General features: G+C 42.6%; 1 protein-coding gene across 3 annotated transcripts in view; it reads right to left on the reverse strand.

Annotated features, from left to right (window-relative positions):
• RBFOX1 (RNA binding fox-1 homolog 1) overlaps window positions 1–22555 on the reverse strand; it is a 1203461-nt gene that overhangs the window by 826507 nt on the left and 354399 nt on the right. The gene's annotated exons all lie outside the window — the stretch shown is intronic.

The raw sequence follows: 22555 nt of genomic DNA on the forward strand, positions 1-22555 counted from the left end.
CCCCGCACCGGCCGGACACGGAGCTTCCCGGGGCGGAGGCGCTGCCGCTCGCCAGCCGGCGCGGAAAGTGGCTCGGCGGCGGCGGCGGGCGGAGGTGACCTTCAAGCCCGGCGGGGCGGGCTGGGGCGGGGAGGGGGAGAGCGGAGGGGGAGCCCCAGCGCCGCTCCGGGGGAGGCGGCGGGGGCGGGATGCGGGACGCGGTGCGGCCGGGGGGAGCGGGGGCTCCCGGCTCCGGAGGCGGCCCCGCCCGGCACCGGCGGCCGCGCGGCGGCGCCCGGGAACCCGCGGGGCCGAGCGGGGCCCGCCCGCACCGGGCACGGCTCCGGGCACGGGAGATGCCCACGGCCGGGATCCCGAACCTTGCCGGGGCAGCACCGGCGGCGCGGCCGCAACTTTGCATCCCCAGGGCTCGTCCCGAGCGGGCAGCGAACGCGCACACACCAAAGCGGCACCGGAGAAATTGCTGATGAAAACGATGCCCTTGGCGATCCCCAGCCATCTCTGCCTTGCTTCCTCCCTCGTGCCCAAAGGAAGCCAAATCTTGCAAGAATTGTAACGCTCACCTAAAGAGGAGAGCATCGCGGCGTTCCTAAAGGCATGGATTACTGCTCAATGAGGCTGATAGCAGCTATTGACGAGAAAGTTTGGGGAGGAAAATAAACATCAAGAGCTGTCAGAGCACCGCCTTGTCCTTCTCAATACCCCTAAGTATTGGGTCTGTAGTGATCAAACGTTTTTGTGCTGCTCGACCTTCAGCTACAATAAATTAATGCCCCTGGGACTTAGTCCAACATGTAACTGGTATCAATTACAGACGGGGAGTGTGAGGATCAGACAGATGTGCTGCCTCCTGTGGGGTAGGAGTAGGGACTTGTTTCCAGCATCTAGATGGAAATGCAAAGCAGTTAATCAGGTGATAACGAGGAGGCAAGCTTTAAATCATAGGCGTGTGGTCCCTTAAAGAAAAACTTTATATGAATAATCTCCCTATAAACTTTTTCCCCCGTGCAGAAAATAAACACAGCCAAGTCTTCATAAGCTGAACTGCAGTTCCCACACGGATCATGTACAGAAGCACATATCAAAAGCACATATCTGTATCCCTCTGCCTCTCCTGACAGATTTGGGGCTTGGCCTACTTCTGCTGCTATTTTAAGGCCCAAGGTGTGATCCTGGATCCCCTAAACACGGAACTCAGCAGAACTGCTCGGGAAGGTTCCTCTACCAGGCACACCAGTTTATGTAGCTGGATCATTTCAGACAGTGACTTCAGAATTTATCATTCCTCATCAAACATGAAGCAGTGTTTAATGGCTGGAAAATTTGACTTTGCCTCATTAAAATCTGTCAGATTACCGAGAGATACAAAGTTACTCAAAGATACATTTTCAGGATCAAAACTCAAATTATCAAGTTATCCCAACAGATTCTCTCAAAATCTATGTCCCACTCTGTAGTCTGATCCCTATGAAGTTCATATAAAGATCCTTGGATGGATTTTAAATCCTATGGGCTTTCTCCATTTTTTTCAGCCTTCCAATTCACTCCAAAATCAACACAGAGAAGGCAATGGGAGTCCTATGTCCAAGAAATGTAAATTGGAGGTCAAAACATTACACTGAAGTTCTCTAAATCACTAAAAGATTATTTTACTGTTGGTAACTGATTACTTTGCAGCTCAAGAAACTTAAAGCCATATTTACTAATCCCTCTATGAGAAAGCAATACTGGTAGAAGGTTAGTGAGTAGAAATGAGGCATTTCATCAGCTCTTCCTTAATTTGTATATTTAGGCCCTCTAATAAAATAATTTTCAATATTTTGATGACATATGACTGACTGCATCGATAGGTTTGCCCAATACCTCCTGCTTTGGCAGCAGTTTTTAAAGACTGAACTAATAAAAAAAACCTGAAAAAGAAATACCCATGAAAAAACATCCACCCTTTGATGCTATATGCTGATGTAGCATGAGGCAAACTTTCCTCCTGCTGAATTTGTTGCCATTGGGTGATTCAGGCTGAATGCTGGCTCACACAGAGGTGAGCACTGAGTGACTCAGGGCAGTCAGACTCTCCTGCCCCTACACTCAGTGACCATGAAGCCCCAGGGTTATCAAACACAGCAAGAAAGGAAAGGTCATCCAGGGCCTTCTTCCCATGTGAAGCAGCCCAGAATTCCTCTCTCTTCTCCAAATATGCAACTTTCAAGGCAGCACCAATGCAAAGATTTTTATGTATCTCAATTTCTTTCCAAACCTGACCTGTAGTCTTTCTTCATCCATTCACCTGTCTGGACAAAGCTGGCAGTGTCTAGAATGAAGAACTTAAAACTATTAAAATTATTTGAAATTATTTTAAACTTATTATTATTTTAAACTTATTATTATTTTAAATTATTTAAAACTATTAAAACTATTTTAATGTAAAATAATTCAAAATATTTTAAAATAATAAGCAGCCAGAGCTCACACAAACGAGCTAAACCAAAATCCTTCATGAAAGAACAAAAATCTCACAAACTAGAGATAATAAAAAGTTTTCTTTAGGCTCTGGAGCATTCCTGTTGAGTAGTGAAGACTCACTGGAGTGTTGAGAACTACTCACAGGATTAAAACTAAATCAGGTGCAGGTGTTGGTTGCTTTGATCTGTGCTTGATTAGAGAATCAGGTGCGTGCTAAGTGACTGCATGAGAGTTTGTCTTTTGGAGTCTCAACACCTCCATCCTCTCCTTTTGTACCAGCCCTGTCAAAAAGGTTCCCTGGGCTTGTTTTTCACATCTGTCTTCCCTTTGTTCCCCTCACATGAAAGATCCCTGAACTGCAAGTCAGATCTTTCTTAAAAGAGCTCCTTCCTTCTCCCAACTTTGGGTGATACAGAGGCTCCCAGCTGGGGTTAAAGTTCTGCTGGAAGAAATAACTTTGGATGAGAAGAAAGGAGCAGAGGGAGAAGGCAGCACCAGCCTCACGAGGCAGAGCAGGGACCAGCTCCCAAATATTTTCCTGTTTTCTGTTCCAGAGCTCCAGCATTACAAAATTCCCTTTCCTAAAGACTGTGAATCCAAATGTGTCTGTGCATCTGTCCCACAGGAGCCACCTGCAGAAAGGCATCTTGCTATTTATTCATCTTTGGAATGAACAGACCATTAAAAACATTGGATAAAAATAATCTTGGGGATTCCACCCCAAAGTTATAATTGTGTACAGCCACAATTCTCAGTCATTTATGTAGGAAATACAAAGAAAATACACAAACTTAAGTGTAAGTGTCAAGTCATGCACTTCAAAAGTTGCTTCAGAGGAGACATTTTCCAATTTAATGTAAATTATCTGTGGCAAGAGAAAAAAATAAAGGACAAGTAGCAAATAGCTCCAGTGAAACATAATATTTTGAAGACATTCCTGATCAGGGATTAATTCTTAAAATCTTTTTTAAAATCTCTCTTCTGAATAAAAGCCTATTTCATGTTTTCTTAAATTTGGAAACCTTTTTCCCTTTATAGTGAAATATTTTCTGTATTTATTTCCAAATTTGGGAACTGGTGTGAGGTTGTTCTAACCAAGAGCTCTCAAGAGCACAGATCTGTAGTATGTGAGAGAAGAATTGGAGGTGAAAGAGGATTTACTGGAGAAAACAATTGTTCTGAACAGCAGCCTAAGCCAGTGCTGTAGATGCTGTATCAAAAGAAAAAAAAATCAAGACAAAAGGGGTAAAAAATTTATTTAAAGTCTTCAAATATAAAGCTTCTGGGGGAAGATATAAATAGATATCTCCTGTAAGGAAGATATAAATAGTACATATATATTTAATGCTTTAAAAATTCATATTGTATTTGCAGCAAAGAATTTCTCCAGCACATCCACATGCACTGTGATTTATTCCTGCTGGGGGAGGCTGCTCAGGCCATTACCTGTGGGAAGGGAACACAGAAACCATTGGCAGTAAAATTTGTGAGCTTCAGGGAAAGTATCTGTGGTGGTGGTGGATGTGTCACAAATTTCAGGGCCACAAACAACCCATGAATTGTCTTCAGAAAAATCTGCAGAAAAAATCTGAATTGCTACAAACCTTGATATTAATAATGCCTTGACAGCCAACCCCTTGGACACTGGCAGGAAGAGCAGCCTTAAATGATCTGGAGAAAGATGTTCTCTGGATTCTTGAAATTCATGGCAAAAAGGACACACAAACATAAGGAAATGAACAAATCACCTTCAGCACACAAGGAACATAGGAAAAAAAAAAGAAAAGAAAAATATGTACTAGTCTGTACATTGCTGTGCTGATGGTATGGAGGTTTAGTTGAACTTCAGATTTCTTAAATTCTTTTTAATTCTTGGCAATTCATTGTGTCCTGAGCACAGTTTTTATGGAGTGGATAAGGACACTGTGTGTGTATGTGTGGGGTTAGATAAATGGTTAGATTGAATTTGTCATTTGCTTGGGCTTTGTGTATCAAACACTCTGAATAGTTTAATGCTTTTGTCTCCATGACAGAACAAAGAGTTGCTGCCTTTTTTGCCCATATAGTTCTACTCAGGAGAATAATTTTGGGATATTTGGCCCATACTTTTAAGTTATTATTACACCTAGGTTTCAGATTTCAACCATACTTAATGAAATGAACTCCATTGTCACAGAGATTTGACATTACTTAATTAGAAATTCATAGCAATTTAGTAGAATCTTGGAGTAGAAAGATAATACTTCTATTTTTAATGCCCTAATAGCAATATCTTCATGTGCTTGTATCTACATATCTATAAATTCAAGAGTTTCCCACTTCTTTGCCTGTGATAAAACGTTAATCTCTTCCCTTTCTCCAGGGAGCTGTAATTTTCCTCTCCCCTGCCTTTGACTTAGAGCATATGTACAATTTCTCTCAAAGAAACATCTTGAAGAAGCAACTGCATGCCCTGCTCCCTGGCACCTCCTGATTTTTATCCATCTCCTTTATCTCCAGGTTATTTTGGGAGTGCCTTGGGACTGAAGGCTGTTCAGATAGGGCTGATGGCTCATTGCTTTCTCTGTGCCACAAAGGGCAGGCTGCTCCAGGTGACCTTTCTGCTGGGAAAGCCTTGCTGCAGCTCTGGGAGCTCCTTCTGGCTGTCCCACGTGGAGGGAGGGCTCCACACATTCAGCAGGATCAGCTTCTCTGCTTCCCTCGATCTGGGAAAACAGAAACTTCCACAAACACTGAAGGGTTTGACCTGCAGCCTTGGGAGAAGCTTGGATTGATGTAAAAATGAAATGCGCACATGTTAAGTAGGTAAATCATAATTTTGTGTTTCTATAAGAAAGTTTTCAGCAAGACCATGCCTCAGGTAAGGGAGAAACTGCATTGATAAATTGGTGAGGGGTTTATAATGTAGGGATGTGGTTGTGTGGAGTAAGCTGAGAATTTAGAAGTTAAAACAGAGGCATCTGTGTGCATGTGAGACAGAAGCCTATTGGATGAAAGTCTCCACAGTGCAGCAAAATTAAGCAAAGGTGATAGGTTAGAAAAGCAAAATAAACTTTGTGGCAACTGTCCTTTGGGTTAGAAAGTTCAATATTGCCTTGTAAGACAGAACTTGTGAGCACTCTGAGCTGTGGCTGGCTGCTTGTGTCACAGATCTCACAGCCTCTGAGACTGATGTCTGTGTGAGCAATAAATCCTTCTTGTCTCAAAATTAGGCCCATCTCTTCATTACCAGCAGTGATATTAATACCTTGCTGTTTTCACTCCCATTTCCATGCAGGCAGAGCTCTGGAAGTGTTGAAAGGAATTGTTGGAAGCAATGACATCAAACTTTTCTCCTTTGTGCCTGGGACGGCTGCTACTGAAATAACCAGGGCAGGACTCTGGAAGATTTTAACCCAGTGAAATCTCCAGCTGCCTCCTGAGGATGCCACCAGCCTTTTCCCCTTGCTCTCCAGCTCTCCACCAGTTCCCTTCCCTGTGCAGGACAACAATCCTGGGTTTCCTTGAAAAAGAGCTACCAGACCCTCAGCTGTGAGCTCAGAGCCTGAGCAATTCCATGGTGGCCAGCAGGGAGCATGCAGCTCTTGGGAGCAGCTGTGTCTTTTAAAGGAAATAAATATTATTTAATATATATAAATATTGCAGGTGCTGCACAAGGGGCTTTGCAGCTCTTGTCATAAATATGGGAACCTTGAGGGAGCAGAGGGAGGAGTCATCTGCTCAGTGATGGTTCCTGTAGGAGCTGGAGAGTCCAGTTTAGCAATTCCAGAAGACATTCAGGGTCTATTTGGTGCTGAGAAATGTCTTTAATTCTTACATTGCCACAGCAGGATTCAGAGCAACTGAACAATTGCCAATTTTTATGGTTTCTCCAAGTGGAACCTTTTTTTGACCGTGCCACAATTAATAAAATATCTCATGGAGAATCATTTGTACAGGTTTGGATGGACTTTTTCCATACCTGCAGGCATTGCAATTTCCTCTTTCTAGAGATGTCTGATCCCACTGGCACTTGTGACACCCTCAGAATGAGCCAACATTTGCATCATAACCTCGGACTTTTCACCCTAAATTTGAGGAACTCATTGATTGACATCTGCATTTACATTATACCAAATTTAAAATTCCTTTTTGCACTGTTAATTGAAATACTGGAAGACAGAATTTGGGAAAAACCATTAGTGAAGACGATTTGATTCTCAATCCCCTGGACCAAGTTTCTAGCAAGTCTCTGTAGTTCATTAGCTACTGGATTTTGGAATTTTTATCTCCCCCTTAGCCTAACAGCATTTGGAATTAGTCCAGAACTGAAGATCCCAAACCCTGGAGTGTGGACCAACGTAATTGAGAACCACTTGCCTAACATCACACATGATTCTATGTTTGCAGCAGAGAAAGGATTTAAAACAGGGTCATCCACAACAAATATCAGGGAAGCTACTGGTTAGCAAAGAAAAAGAAAGTCCCTGAAAATAATGAAATGTTTTCCAAACCTTTTATTTGTGAATCCATATTGATGGAGATAAAGAATCCAGCTGGCAAGTGGCCCATTAGAAATAAGAGAGAGGAAAAAACCTGCAGAGGTGTATTCACTCACTTTTAAGGGTAGAAACTCCCAGAAAATCCAAGAGCTGCAAAAATCAGATCTGCCAAAATCTCTGACTCCTGGAGTTAAACTACAGTTACAGAAATAGGTAATTTATTTCTAGTATTTTTATCACTAATGTATTCACATCTCTGCTCTCATATGTGGCATATATATTAGATTCATAAAAATGAATTGAAATTTACTATTTCCTGGATTATCTTATTCCAGTTAAACCCTTGATTCATAAGGCAATTGCTGAAGATAAATAGAACTTCATGAATTGTTCATAAACTGCACAAATTCACGAGTTAGAGATGAAAAATGTAAGCCACACAACCCTTCATCTGCAGGCCAGAAAAATTGGAGTCCAGGTTTGAGATCAGCAGCGACCAAGATCCATTTTCATCTTATCACCTGAAGGCTTCCTGGTAGCATTTGTGAACTCAGTTTGTTCCCTCAGCTCCATCTCTGCAGGATAAGTGGCCACATAAATAATTCACTGGAACTTGTCAGAAACAAGAAGTTGTGAAATGTAAAGTCCCCTCCATCCATCCAGCTGTATAAGCAGCACACAGGAGCTAATTTTCTAACCTTTCACTAAGCTGTGCATGGAACTAGGCACAGAGGAATCCTTGCACATTTTTAATAAACTAAAGCTCCTCAAATATCAGTTCTTTCTAATAATACATTCCCTAGAAATACCACTTTTGAGGTTTTTCTGTTCCTTATTGCAGAAAAACTTCTCACAGGGACCTTTGGCTACACAACTGTTACCAAAAATAGCTTTTCCTTAAGTGAATAACGTTGGTGTTCTGTTGTTCAGGGGGAGTATGTTAGAGTCAGACTTACCTGAAAGAAAGCACAGAGGGGGCAGGGGGGACATGGCACTACTTATTTTGGGGTTTTCATGGTTTTTTGCAATGTGGGTTAGATTATAATGGGATTTTTAATGTCATTTGGAACCATAAATGTTTTTTAGTTTGAATGAGAGAGAAAACATGAAGACCATCCCCAGATTTGTCTTGGCAGAACTCTGGCCATGTCTCCCAGGAGAACAGGGAATAACAGAATCATGGAGTGGTTTGGGTTGGAAGGGACCTTAAAACCATCACATCCCATGAGCAGGGACACCTTCCACAGACCAGGGTGCTCAGAGCCCCATCCAACCTGGCCTTGGAATGTGACATTCACCTTCTCTGAAAAAACCCCTTCGCCCAGGATTGTTCTCCTGGGAAGCTGAGGAGCCTCAGAGAAAAGGAAAACAATTCTGGTCTCATTTGCTTCTCCTGTGTTGTGCTCATGTGGAATGTGTTTGGAGATTGTTTACCCACAGGTGATTGTTCCATTGCATTCTGCTGGGAGTTGTTTTCACTCTTTGGCCAATCAGGGCTAAGCTGTGTCAGGACTCTGGAGAGAGTCAGGAGTTTTCATTATTATCTTTTTAGCATTCTGTCTGGATCCTTTCTGTATTCTTTAGTACAGTATTCTTTAATATAATATAGTATCATAAAATAATAAATCAGCCTTCTGAGAACATGGAGTCAGACTCATCATTCCTGCCTTTGTTGGGACATTCCCAGCAAATACAATATTGGAACACTGGAAAAACATGGGAGAGCCCCTTGATCTGCAGCACTTTGGGCTGATGGCTTTCAGCCCATGATGTGGGGAACACCAACTCCTCTGCAGGGGTGGCTGAGACAAAGGGAGGCTGAAGGCCACAAATGTTTCACTGGAGTCTGTACTAAAAAATAATCTACATGGATGGTCACTGTGATTATTTAATCTACATGGATGGTCACTGTGTTTATTTGATCTACATGGATAGTCACTGTGTTTATTTAATCTACATGGATAGTCACTGGGTTTATTTAATCTACATGGATGGTCACTGTGATTATTTAATCTACATGGATAGTCACTGGGTTTATTTCTGCAACTACAGCTACAAAACTAGAGTTTTAAATAAAGCAGATTTTTACAAGGTTTTATGGCAATTTAAATATTTTGCCCTTGCATAATGTGTTAGAAGAACTTTTCTAAGTGACAGAAAGTAGGCATTTATTATTTGCTGGTCCTACCCTCATACTAAGACCTTAATCAAGCAGAGGTAGGATTTGTACTCATGGACCAGCCTGCAGCTGCACAGAAAACCATGTCCTGTGCCCTCCATTTATCCCCATTCACTGCACTAATTCATGGATTTACAAATTATAAATTACAACAGAACTTTCTCTTCTGCTGCTGTGAAAATTCAGCCTCCAGGTAGCCACTGGTAACCCCCAGGCTGTCCAGATGCAGACAAGTGTGGAAGTAACCTGAGAATTATCCCTGTGCCAAAGGTTGTAATGAGAAAAAACCAACCAAACAACAAAGAGCACTCCTTAAGACACTTGTGCCTACAAAAAGAGGCAGCACACCCACACACAGCAGCAGGAAAAGTGATACAGCCCTGGCTATTCCAGCTGTAGCTGCCTTACTTAGGCACTGCTTTTTTGGGAAGAATTGTGTTGAAATGATGAGCCAAAATTGACAACACTCATCCTGCAGCAACATCACCCCCTCAGTGCTTTGAGACATGCAAAAGGGCTTCTAACAGGTATTTCCAGCCAGCCAATGGCTACAGAAAATATCACCTCAATACACAGATCAAGCTGATGCTTGAGATGACTTTCCAAACCACCTTTGCCAATTGCCTTGCTGCAAATAAGGGCCACATGTTAATTGCTTTAAATATTTTAAGGGATTAAGCAATTATGGGGTTTTACAGAATAGAGTCAATAAAAAAAATACTCTCTTTTCAAGTCTACTACATGAACTTAATTATGAGATAAAGTGTTAATGATGCTGTAGTAATTTTACACTGTGAACAAGGCAGATGTAGAGGCTGGCTGGGCCTGTGATAACAGGAATTTCAGTGGGAGTTCAACTGGGCACCTGCTGCTGCAGAAAACCCCTCAGGTTACAAGTGATTCCTTGAGGAAATGAGTTTTTCAAGCTGGCATAGCAGCAAGAGCCAAAGGGCTTGATCCTTTTCAGAGCAAGAGGTAGGAGCCTAAACCACTTCAGAATTCTACAGGCTTTATACAAAAACTCACTTGATTAATCTCTAGCAGGCTCTGGAAGGTTGTGACTAACTGTGAGGGGCCACTACTAATTTTGGTTATTAACCTCATTTGATAGAAAGATAATCTGTTTCTCCATTAACGTTAATCCCTTTAAAATATTTCCAGTGCTTCTCCCATTAATCCATGCCCTTTATTTGATTGCAGGGGGACTAATTGCAGAGTAAGATAATGGTTTGGATGAGTATGTCTGGCAAAAAAAAACCCCAACAACTTATCTTTAAAAATATTTTCTCGAGAGAGGAGCATTTCAAAACTTTTATGTTTCCTTGGCCTGGAAGGGGGTGGGCTATGTAGGGATTCCTAGGTAAAAGTCTCCAGAAGCATATAAAACCAGGGTTTGTGGTGTATTCTTACACCAAACACATTTAAAATCCTTCAGCACTATTCAAATAAAACCAAAACTTGATGGGTAGAGAGCATTTCACTGGTAGCTGCTGAGAAATAGGTGTCAGTAACATGATTTCTGCTCCCTTCTTTGTTCTGAATGGAATGGGAATGGGAAACCTGCATTTCCTGGGATTTGGGGAATCTGGGGACACGGTGGTGTAAATATTTAGCTCAGTTAATAAAACAGATGTAACACTCTGGACCTGGTGCCAACAGAACAAAGACCTTGTGCAAGGGCCATTGGTTTCAGCAGCATTTGGGGAGTTGGTGTCAGCTACACTTTAAACCCAGCAACAGAACCATCGATTTCATTAGGCAGGGAACCATGAAAAACACACAGCAATTGAAATTGATTCGGGATGTAGAAAATACAAATTTGAGAAATTGACTTTGGGATGTAGAAAATACAAATTTTTGGTGAGATTCCCCCCTGAATTTCTCATTCACACTCTCTTGAACACTGCCATATGAGGAGCTATGTTTAGACTCCCATGCTCACACAAAAACCTGGAAGATTTCCTGGACCTATGAACTTCTTCCTCACCATGCAGGAGATCACAGCACAAACTTTCATGAGGGAATGCTCAGGCAGAGCTGGGATGGTCAGGACCAAGGCCTGGTCCCCCAGTGCTCCATGCCTGATGGAGCTCTTTGCCAAAGGGATTGCACAGAGCACACAAAATACAAGGCAGAGGATCCCTGGTTTATACAAGCTGCTTCTAAGCCTACATTTGGCATAAATGGCTGAGGAAAGTGAATGGGGAAGAGCAAACAGACACCAAAATCTTTCCTAATGACCTCTCCTGACAGATGCCACCCCAGCTCCCAGAACCACAGAAAGCAAACCCAGCACAGCAGTGAATCCTGCTAGGAAAGCTTTGGGGCTGATAACATTAAATGATATCATTCACATTTTTGATGTCAACTGTGCAAACCAGCTCAGGTGAATTCCTGCTCCATTGAAAATTGCATTATGTGCAGCATCCTCCAGGTTTACCTCCAGAGTTTCCCATTTGCTGTCACTCAGTGAATGAACTTTGCATTCCCTGCATTTATCTGTGTCCCACAGCTCTCCCTGTCCCTTTTCCCTCTTTCTGAGCTGACCATGGCTCCCAAAGTGTTTTGGAGAATATTGTGTCCTGGTTCTGTACTCAGGACAGCAAATCTGTGTTTGAAAGAGACATTTGCCCACACACCAACAAAGTAAAATGAATTTCACAACAACCAGCCTCTGCCCAGTAGATTTAGGAATCTATGCAGATTCTCCAGTGAGGCATAATTCTTCCACAACACTGAAAAAATCCCTCCCCTCCTTACCCTTTTCTTGACTTTTAATGCCTTAAATATAAAATTATTGCACTCAAACTCTCTTTATTTTATCTGCACCTTTCCTCATCTCTCAATTTCATAGCAGCAGCTTGATTCCCTTGTATTTTACTCTATTTTACATCCTTCTTTTCACCAAGCTTCCTCTTATGAACTGTGTGCCAAGAGTGAAAGCTCCACCCTTTTCATCACCCCTGGAAGTTCAGGAAGTTCTGAAGAGGCCTCATGATTTATGCATTTTCAGGGAGCATTCTTCACCTCCTGCAAAGTGTCAGAAGATAATGAGGTGATGAAAAGGGGATGTGAAAGGGGATGGGAAAGGCCACGTGTCAGACATCATACTCCAGAAATCCCCTTTGGGCTCCCTTTTTCCAAACTACTCCAAGGTTTGCAACTAAAGGATCACAGCTGGAGAAGACTGGGCTTTACCTGAGAAACTTTGATATGAATAATGTGTTTACATTATTTTTGTTATCCTTAGTGGATATTGTTCATTTCTACCATGGAAAATACTGAAATCTCATGAACCTCACAATTTCCATAATATTGTTCTCATAAACTTTTCCAAACAAAGCTCACAAGTCCCATGAACCATTGAAAGTGAATTATTTGGCCTAATAAGGCCCTCACAGACCTATGGGGAAGAGGAGGAGCTCAAGGAACCCACAGAACTTTTCCATAATCCCCACCAGGGTCCCACCCAGGTAAATTCAAGCTGGTAAATTAACCAGTTTGAATTAACCAGGTGAATTACCAGCTGGGAAATTTCACCAATTAAATTGCCAGCTTGGCCAGCAGGCTCAGCTCTGAATGGAGCCAGTTCTGGGGTTATTTCATAGCCTTTGACAGCAGCAGATTGAAAACCACATTCAATGGGTCAAATGAAGAAACAATAAAACCCCTTCAGAGATTCAGCAATGAACAAGAGGAATTTGCTGTTCTAAATCAAAAGTGGAGTTATATGCAAAATTGAATTTCTGCATTTCATTTTTGACAGTTTTTTTAGAAAGCATTTAACTACTCATTTGTAAACTGGCAACTGCAAACTTAGGAATCGTTTAAATATATAAAACCACTACTAAACAGTTTCAAATGTTGATCATTACCTGTAAATCAGACTAAAAGTACCCAATTATAACTGAAATTCATTCCTAACATATTTTTATTCACCACCATCTTTGCTTCATGAAATCTGATTCCAATCTGAGAAGATTCTGCCTTGTTGTACCTGCCAGGGCAGACCCAATTTCTTGCAGCCATGGCTGTACCCTCACAGCCAGTTTATAACTTCATCACACTGTCAGAGAATTCCTATTTAAATAAATATTCCTATATTTATTATATAAATATTCCTATATTTATTATATATATATTCCTATATTTATTATATATATTCCTATATTTATTATATAATTATTCCTATATTTATTATATAATTATTCCTATATTTATTATATAAATAATCCTATATTTATTATACGAATATTCCTATATTTATTATATATATATTCCAATATTTATACAGCTGCAGAAAAATCAGCCCAGAACAGTTCTGCAAAACCTTCAAGCTGTAAACTTTCTAAAATAATTTTAAAAATGATCCCATTATCACATTATTAAAATAAATATACTTATATCACATAATATGTATTATTAAAATTATTAAAATATATATTTTATTAAATACATACATATGTATTTAATAAAATATTATTAAAATACATATACTTACATCTGCTCACTAATAGTTTGCAATTCTGCTAAGGTTTGCATTCATGAGCAAAACTGCTATAAATTTCAATGGAATTTACAATTATTTTACCACAGCCTGTTAATAACAGCGAGACTATTCTTTGAAAGTAATAGAGCAGAAAAATAAGGCTAGCTCTTGTCTCAGGTCATATAAACCATCATTTAAAGACTATCAGTGTGTTGTGGTTGTTCGAGGCAGTGACACAAGACTAATTGCTGGTGCCCAGGCAGAAGGCATCCAGCTGGAGCAATCCTCCCCAGGAATCAATGACAAAAGAGTCACCTCGGCCGGGTGTGCCAGGAGCAGCTCTCGCTGCTGCCCCCTCATTCCCAGCCCAGGGAAAGGCTGCAGCTCTTCATTAAACCTGAAATTATGCAGCATCAGGGGGGATTTGCCCGTGCTGCAATGCTCCTGATCCAAAGGTAATGGAGACATGCGAGGGAAGCTGTTTGAGGAGATATTTACCAAAAATGAAAGCAGAGCCCGCTGCCATATTTGCTGAAAAACCCCTTTGCCCAGGATTTCTTCTCCTGGGAAGGTGAGAAGCCTTAGAGAAAAATGTAAATAATAATTACCTGATTTGCTTCTCCTGTGTTTTGCTGCTTTGGAATGTGGCTGGAGATTGTTTACCAACAGGTGCATGTTTGATTGGTTCCATGTGAATTGTTTTATCTTAATGACCAATCACAGCCAGCTGTGTCACACTCTGAGGAGTCAGTCATGAGTTTTTCATTATCATTTTGTAGTCTTCTGTCTGTATCCTTTCTCTATTCTTTAGTATAGCTATAATATAATATAATATATATATAATATAATATAATATATATAATATATATAATATAAAATATTATGTATAATATAATATATATATAATGTATAATATAATGTATAATATAATGTATAATATAATGTATAATATAATGTATAATATAATGTATAATATAATGTAATATAGTTTTAACTCTTTGGCCAATCAGGGCCAAGCTGTGTCAGGACTCTGGAAAGAGTCACCAGTTTTCATTATTATCTTTATAGCATTAAGTATCCTTTCTGTATTCTTTAGTATAGTATAGCATTCTTTAATATAATTTAGTATTATAAAATAATAAATTAGCCTTCTAAGAACATGGAGTCAGATTCATCAATTCCTCCCTTCGTCCGGGGAACCCTGAAAGCAGCACAGCCCACAGGGGCAGATCCCCCTCTGGTGCTCAGCCCTGGGGATCTGCTGCTGCTCAGCTCAGGAAAAGCAGAAATCAGGAAAACCTGTCCTGCAAAACTGACACAGAAATTGCACCCTCTCTTTCAGGGGTTCAGGAGCACTAAATTGTGCAGCATGGAGAGAGCCTTTGCAGCATGGTTCCAGCCTGTCTTCACATTGCTCCAGCTTCATGCCATTATCCCACAAGGAAGCTTCTAAAATAGAACTCAAATGAAGAATTGAATAGGAAAACTCATAGGAAAAAGAGCCAAGAGGGAACCATGGAATGGTTTGGGTAGGAGAGGACATTAGAGCCCATCTCATCCCACCCCTGCCATGGCAGGGACACCTCCCACTGTCCCAGGTGCTCCCAGCCCTGTCCAGCCTGGCCTTGGGCACTGCCAGGGATGCAGGGGCAGCCACAGCTGCTCTGGGCACCTGTGCCAGGGCCTGCCCACCTCCAGGAAAGGCAAAGCCCAGTGCTCAAGGCCACCCAAACTCCATTTCTGTAGAGGCAATTGCCCTTTGCTATACACAGACAAATTCTCTAAAGGGTGGAAAGCCTCTAAGGGAAGGAAAAAAATAAAATTATGTTTTTTTCTGAAAGTTGCACTGCCTTTGACAGTTCCTAGAAATGGGAGAGATCAAAATTCACGTTCCCTGTAGGTGCTTGGGTTTGTGTGGGCAGCCAGCCCAGGCAGACTGGGGTGTTCAGAGAGCAAGAGGTGAGATCAGGAACCATCCCCTTGAGCTTCACCCTAACTGTTCAAAGACTTGCTTTGTGAGGTTTTGTTTGTTTGTTTGTTTTGGGGTTTTTCTCATTTTTGTTTGGTTTTTTGGTTTTGTTTTTTTAAGAAACAACTTCTGTGGTTGTCACAAAATCTTGTGGTTTCCATACACAGGGTTTAGAGTGCAGCAAGGGCACAAGGCTGCCACAGGAACCACAGGCACTGGCAGCAGCTCCAGTTTGCCCAGCAGCAGTGGCACCATGCAGGTCACTGCTTTCTCCAGCCCTTGCCACCCCACCCCTCAGCACTGATTCCTGAGCACACACAAGAAATTCACCACTAATTCCCAGTTAATACAGAACCTGCAACAAGGTTTGGTTGGCACTGTTACACAAAGGAATTAAATATATTCACTGGGAGAAAAAAATATATTAAAAAGCCAAATTGAACCAAGGCTGCAGGGGAAGCATGAGGCACTAACCCCTGCAGTAATCCTATGGCTTCTCTCCTGTTCCCACTGATAAATTTATTACAAATGTGTAGCCATGAACTGCAGCAGAAAATTTCATGCTTATATTGATGAGATTAATGGACTATTATCTCATTTCCAAGATTACTTAGAATTGATTTTATGGCTCCTTTCCTCTCACAGGTTTGAAGCACTGATTAAAGAAAGGCCTTGGCTATGAAACCAGAGCCTGAACTTTGCCAGGTTTGAACTGTGCTTTCATACAAGCTTTCTTGCTGGAAGCACAGTCACATCTAAAAAAAAAACATTTGTAAGAGCAAAAACCACATTTCTGTAATATTCTTCCTTTTTTTTTCCTCTTTCTTTGGCACCAATATGGTTATAAAAACCACATTCCTGTAGTATTCTTCCTTTTTTTCCTTTTTCTTGGGCAGCAATAAGCTCTGGGGAGTGCAGGAGCAAGGAGCCTGGTGCTGAGGCTGCTGTACCCCAGCAGGGCACCAGGCCAGTGCTGCTTTCACTGGGGTTTTAGGGGTCAGGGGCTTTCATGGTGGTTTCCTCAAAGCCAGCACCAGCACCAAACCCCAAAAGAGAGAAAACTGCCCTGCCCACTCTGTACTGACTAGAAATAACACTCACATGGCAACAGCAAAGCAGAGAGCCTGGACTTGGGATCTCAAGGTCTAATTATGCTGCATGGTAAATAAATGAATAGAAGAAATGGCATTTGTGTTACTCTAATAACAAAAATGTCATCAGTGTTACTCCAATGTGCCTGACAGCCATGAACCACAGCCCCTTCTCACCTGCACACACAGCTTGGAGATTCCTGCTGCCTTTGGGGCTCTCCTTGTCTGTGGCTGGAGTTTTAAAGTGGTGCACAGCTCCACTGAACACAACTGGAACAAATGTTTTGCTGACTATTTTCATCCAGAAATACTATTATATCATTGCTAGCTGATAGAGAAGCAGAGTGAAATGAAAATGTACAATGGAACTGCATTCCCACTGTGACAGTAAAGAAAATCACTGTAATATCCATCTGGTCCTATCACATCTTTGGCCAAATATAGCCCTTTCTAGAGTACATTGTTTTTATTTACTTTCAGTTACACAAACATACTAGAAATGCTTATAAACATGTTCCCTTTTCTATTTCTCAGCATAAAATCACAACTAGTTTTAAAAGTAATTCTGAAAAGAAGCCTAAAACAACAGTTAAAATAATGTCTTTTTAATTATCCCCCAATATATTTATATACTAATACAGCCCTATGTTTATATAGCTGTATACTAATGTGGTCCTATATATAGAAATAATATTTTTACAGCCAGTTTGAAGAAAGCTGGTTCTAGGAAAAACACCAAATTTAGGAAAAAACTTGAAAGGTTGTGGTATTTTCTGAGTCCCCTGTCGAAGGGAGGAAATGATGAATCTGACTCCATATTCTTAGAAGGCTGATTTATTAATTTATGATCTATATTATATTAAAGAGTACTACACTAAACTATACTAAAGAATACAGAAAGGATACAGACAGAAGGTTAGAAGATAATAATGAAAACTCCTGACTCTTTCAGAGCAATTGGTCATTAAATTAAAACAACTCACAGCAGAAATCAATCAAACAATGACCAGCTGGTAAACAATGTCCAAACCACATTCCAAAGCAGCAAAACACAGGAGAAGCAAGCAGATAATTATTGTTTTCATTTTTCTCTGAGGCTTCTCAGCTTCCCAGGACAGAAATCCTGGCAAAGGGATTTTTCAGAGAATACATCAGTGACAAAGGGTGGGGCAAATAATTTGCATTTTGTGCCAAAGTTCTCAAGCCTCAAGGGTTTGAGCCCCCTCCCTGTTCAATAAAAGGTTTCTCAGCCCCCATCCTGCCCAGCTGTGCCCATCCTGAGGGGGTTTGCTCTGGGACCCCAGAGGAAGGTGCTGCATGGCCCAGGGTGTCCCAGCAATTGCAGCTGGCCAGGTGCAAATTCCCCTCCCTCAGCTGAACTGGGGATAAATCATTCCATAGACACACCTAATGGAATTCTGCTCAATGGCTCAGGCAAACTGAAGGCAGACAAGTCTATTCAGAACAGGCATCTGAAATGAATCTCACATATAAAATCAGTCTAACAACCTAAAAAAAATAATGCATTTGGTGACTCATCTGGATGTCAGAACATCAAGAACTCGGGGAAGGGAGAGACTGGAATAACAAAGTCCTGAGGAGTGCAGGACATGTGGGTGCAAACAGCTGAGGGAATGTCCCCACACCTCTGCTCACAGAGGCAGCAGCTGACAAACAAAGAATCCAGAGTGCAGGAGGACACCAGGGATGATGGAAGAAATAAAAACTACACATCAAAGTCTTACAGAAATAGTTTTCATCCTTTCTTGTACAGTCCAGGATAAAAAGACTTAGAGACATGTGAAAGCAAAAATACATGAGAAAAGTATTCTTACTGTATTTCTGAGAGAGACACTCACCTAATGCAGTGCAGAGCCTGATAGCAGAGGGTGTTACAGTCCAGACTCTCCTCAGAGAGTGTTCCTGAGACACAGCCTTGCTCTATCACACTCCCATCTCTTCCACATAGCAATCACACATACCATCCTGTCATTAAATGACAAGAATTAACTTTAAATTGAACCCACCTGACAGGAAAAGAGAAAAAATTCTTTTCTAGAGTAAAAACCTTCATTTGGCCAGACCAGTCTGATAATGGAAAAAATGCCTCCTTACTACAGGCAAACTGTGATCAATGAGAGACACGGAATCTCAAAGATCCAGCCTTATTCTAATTCCAGGGATGTAGAACGGTGCTTAGGGTTGAAAAATACAGTGGGACTTGCTAAATTTCTGAGTCTTAACATTCAGCCCTGAACTCTCCTGTACTCAGAAAAGCTCTGTCCTTTGAAAAGGTGAATATTAAATCAGACATCATTTTTTCAGTCCTTATTTTGACAGAATTCTGAGCCCATTACTAGCAAAGAAAATAACTGAATGTAAAAAAGGCTGCAAAGTTTTAGCTGTAAATTGTCCAGCAAAACAAAGCCGAGCTCTGATCGTACCTTTGGATTACATTATTTTCGTCTGATTTAAATGAAGCAAAAATAAAAATTACAATGCAAGGTCAGCAGTGAATGAACAATGAAGCCAGACCTCTAGATCCATGCTGAAGCACAGGAGAAGACATCCTCAGCTGCCAGGTGTGATGGGCTGGCCTTGCCTGGCTGCCTGAGGCCCACCCAGCGTCCCTGTTCCTCCCCATCAGGACAGGGGACAAAATAAGCTGGAAAAGCTCAGAAATCAAGATTAATCCACTCCAGTTACTGTCACAGGCCAAACAGGCTCGACTTGAAGGAAGCTAATTTCATTTCTTGCCAATTTGGATGGTGGGAAACAAAGACAAAAGCTAAACCACCTTCCCCCCCAGGTTCTGATTAAGGTTACAGACAAAGGTTAAACCACCTTCCACCCTTAATATTTTCCCCAGGTTCCACTTCAGGCTGCTGTCCTTCCTGTTCCCTGGAGCAGGGATGGGTATGAGGGTTATCATCTCCAATGGGTGGGAGGAATGATTGGCCTCTGACTCCATGATATCAGAGGGCTAATTAATTACTTTCTTATACTATATTATACTAAAACTATATTACATTACTTTACACTAAGAAGAACTATCACTCACTGTAGGAGGGACGGGGTAGGAGGGTTGGGATGGATGGAGATGAGAGATCTCTGCAGCCAGAGCTTGGAATTTGGGGTTTATTGCAAAGGGCCAGTGCAGGGCCCTGCTGGGGGCTGCCAGCCACAGCCCAGAGCAGCAAAGAAAAGTAAAGAGAGTGGGAAAGAGGATGAGAGAATAAGAGAGCAAGGTTCCTGTTCCAATGTTCCAATACAATAAATCTTCTTCTGTGCTGAATATTCTAATTCTCACTAACCAACATAGTACAAATCCTATAGCATTTCCATACAGCCTATAAGAATCATTACATTACCATACTATATTACATTTTAAACCTTATAAACTCCTCTTTGGACCCCTTCTGCCAAGCTGGCAGGGTCTGCTCTGCCCCTTGGGCCTGTCTGCAAGCAGAGGGTGTTGTTCCATCAGAAGGGGATCACCTTCAGCTGGCCATGCCATTGTTTTCCAGTTGTTCAGTAACTGAGGGATCTCAAAGCTTGATTTCATTTCAATCTCACTTATAGTTTCTATATTCTCAAAATCTTTTGCCAGACAATCGTATTTATAAGGCTTTCCTGTTTCACCTTCCCCAACAACTAACTAACTAACTAGAAAACCCATGACTCTCTGCCTCAGAGTCCCCACACCCACACCCACACACATATCCAACTGGTCAGTGAATCCCAAACACCATCACCAGAATCCATTCAAGCAATCACCTTGGGTAAACAATCTCCAGAATACATTCCACATGGGCACAAACACAGGAGCAGAAAATGAGCTAAGAATTGTTTTCCCTTCTTCTCGGAGGTTTTCTCACTGCCTTTCCCAGAAGAAATTCTTGGGAAATTGTGCCTCTCTGTAAAGAGAGCTGTGGTTACAGATGAGCACAGCACTGATGCTCATTTCCCCCTTGTTCCTCCCTGCTGCAGCTCAGCATCCCCAGGGGCTGCCAGGGGAGCCCTGCCTGGAGCCTGCAGCCCATCCTGCCCATCCTGCCCCTCCTGCTGCCTCTCCCCAGGGCTCCAGGGCTCTTTTCCCCCTGCTCAGGCACCTCCTGCCCTTTGCTGCTCTGTTCTCTGCTCTGGCTGATGCTCAGCCCTGCCCATGCTCATGGGCTGGGAGCGACAGAGCCAAGCAGGGAGTGAGGGCCCTGCCCAGTGTGGGCACACCTGAGCCAGCCCAGAGGGGCTCTGTCCCTGTCCAACCCTCCAGGTGTGCTCACCTGTGCCAGCCCAGGGGGGCTCTGTCCCCTCCCATCCCTCCAGGTGTGCTCACCTGTGTCAGCCCAGAGGGGCTCTGTCCCCTCCCATCCCTCCAGGTGTGCTCACCTGTGCCAGCCCACAGAGGAGCTGGCACAGGGCACAGCCAGGCTCTGTCCCCTCATTGCTCATCAGGTGTGCTCACCTGTGCCAGCCCAGCAGGGTACAGCAGGGCTTTGTCCCCTCATTGCTCATCAGGTGTGCTCACCTGTGCCAGCCCAGGGGGGCTCTGTCCCATCCCATCCCTCCAGGTGTGCTCACAGAGGAGCTGGCACAGGGCACAGCCAGGCTCTGTCCCCTCGTTGCTCATCAGGTGTGCTCACTTGTGCCAGTCCAGCAGGGCTCTGTCCCCTCATTGCTCATCAGGTGTGCTCACCTGTGCCAGCCCAGGGGGGCACAGGCAGGGCTCTGTCCCATCCCATCCCTCCAGGTGTGCTCACCTGTGCCAGAGGGGCTCTGTCCCATAGGGGCTCTGCCAGCCCAGAGGGGCTCTGTCCCCTCATTGCTCATCAGGTGTGCTCACCTGTGCCAGCCCAGCAGGGTACAGCAGGGCTCTGTCCCCTCATTGCTCATCAGGTGTGCTCACCTGTGCCAGCCCAGGGGGGCTCTGTCCCCTCCCATCCCTCCAGGTGTGCTCACCTGTGCCAGCCCAGGGGGGCTCTGTCCCCATCCCTCCAGGTGTGCTCACCTGTGCCAGCCCAGGGGGGCTCTGTCCCCGTGCCAGGGTGGCTCTGCAGCCAGCTGGGCCATTGGCTGCTGGCCAAACCCAACCCACCACATCACATTGCTGCTCATAAAACTTCTCAAGAGCCACATGGCCAAGATTCCTCCCCCAGTGGCCCAAACATCAGCTCCTGTCACCAACAACATTTATTTTTAATAATTTAATAAATTGTAAATACATTTATTTTTAACACCCTCCCTATCCATTCTCTCAATTATTTTTTTCTTAGTACCACAGACACAGATTTTCTGTGTAACCATCTCTTTTGGCAATTCTTTCTCTCCCTTCTGCCATCAGCCACATTGCAGCACAGCTTTCTCACATTTAGGGAGTTCAGGTGGGCCTGGCAGAGCTTGAGCACTGCCTGACCCTGTACAATAACACTTTTCTCCACAGGGTCCTTACATTTATTCTATTAGTCCCTGGTACTTATTCAAGTAAACACAAAGGAACCACGGGGCAGTGGTGAATTAGGATCTAAATTTTAATTCCTGTTCTAGATTCTTGATTGGTTTTATTTCACTAGAGGCAAGCTCTCAAGACATAAACAGAATTAAAAATGCATGGACTGAACTTAAAATGTAATATAACAAATGAAATGCAATGCTGTTACTTAATAGCCTTGGCTATTGAAAGTTCAAAGACATACTGCATTTCAATTATAAAATGAAACATCGTTGTGTTCAAAGGAAAAACATCCACCGAGACACAAAATCCCTTCTGGAGATTTTCTTGTACTATTTCCCTATTTCTAACCCACAAACTCCAGGGGAGGTGCTGTCAGACATCAAACCCATTCAGTTCACCAAACCAGGTTATCAAGGTGACCTAATTTCATC

The sequence above is a fragment of the Agelaius tricolor genome, unplaced genomic scaffold, assembly GCF_023055355.1.
Source record: "Agelaius tricolor isolate 1412-34295 unplaced genomic scaffold, bAgeTri1.0.p SCAF_19, whole genome shotgun sequence".
Taxonomy (NCBI): Eukaryota; Metazoa; Chordata; class Aves; order Passeriformes; family Icteridae; genus Agelaius; species Agelaius tricolor.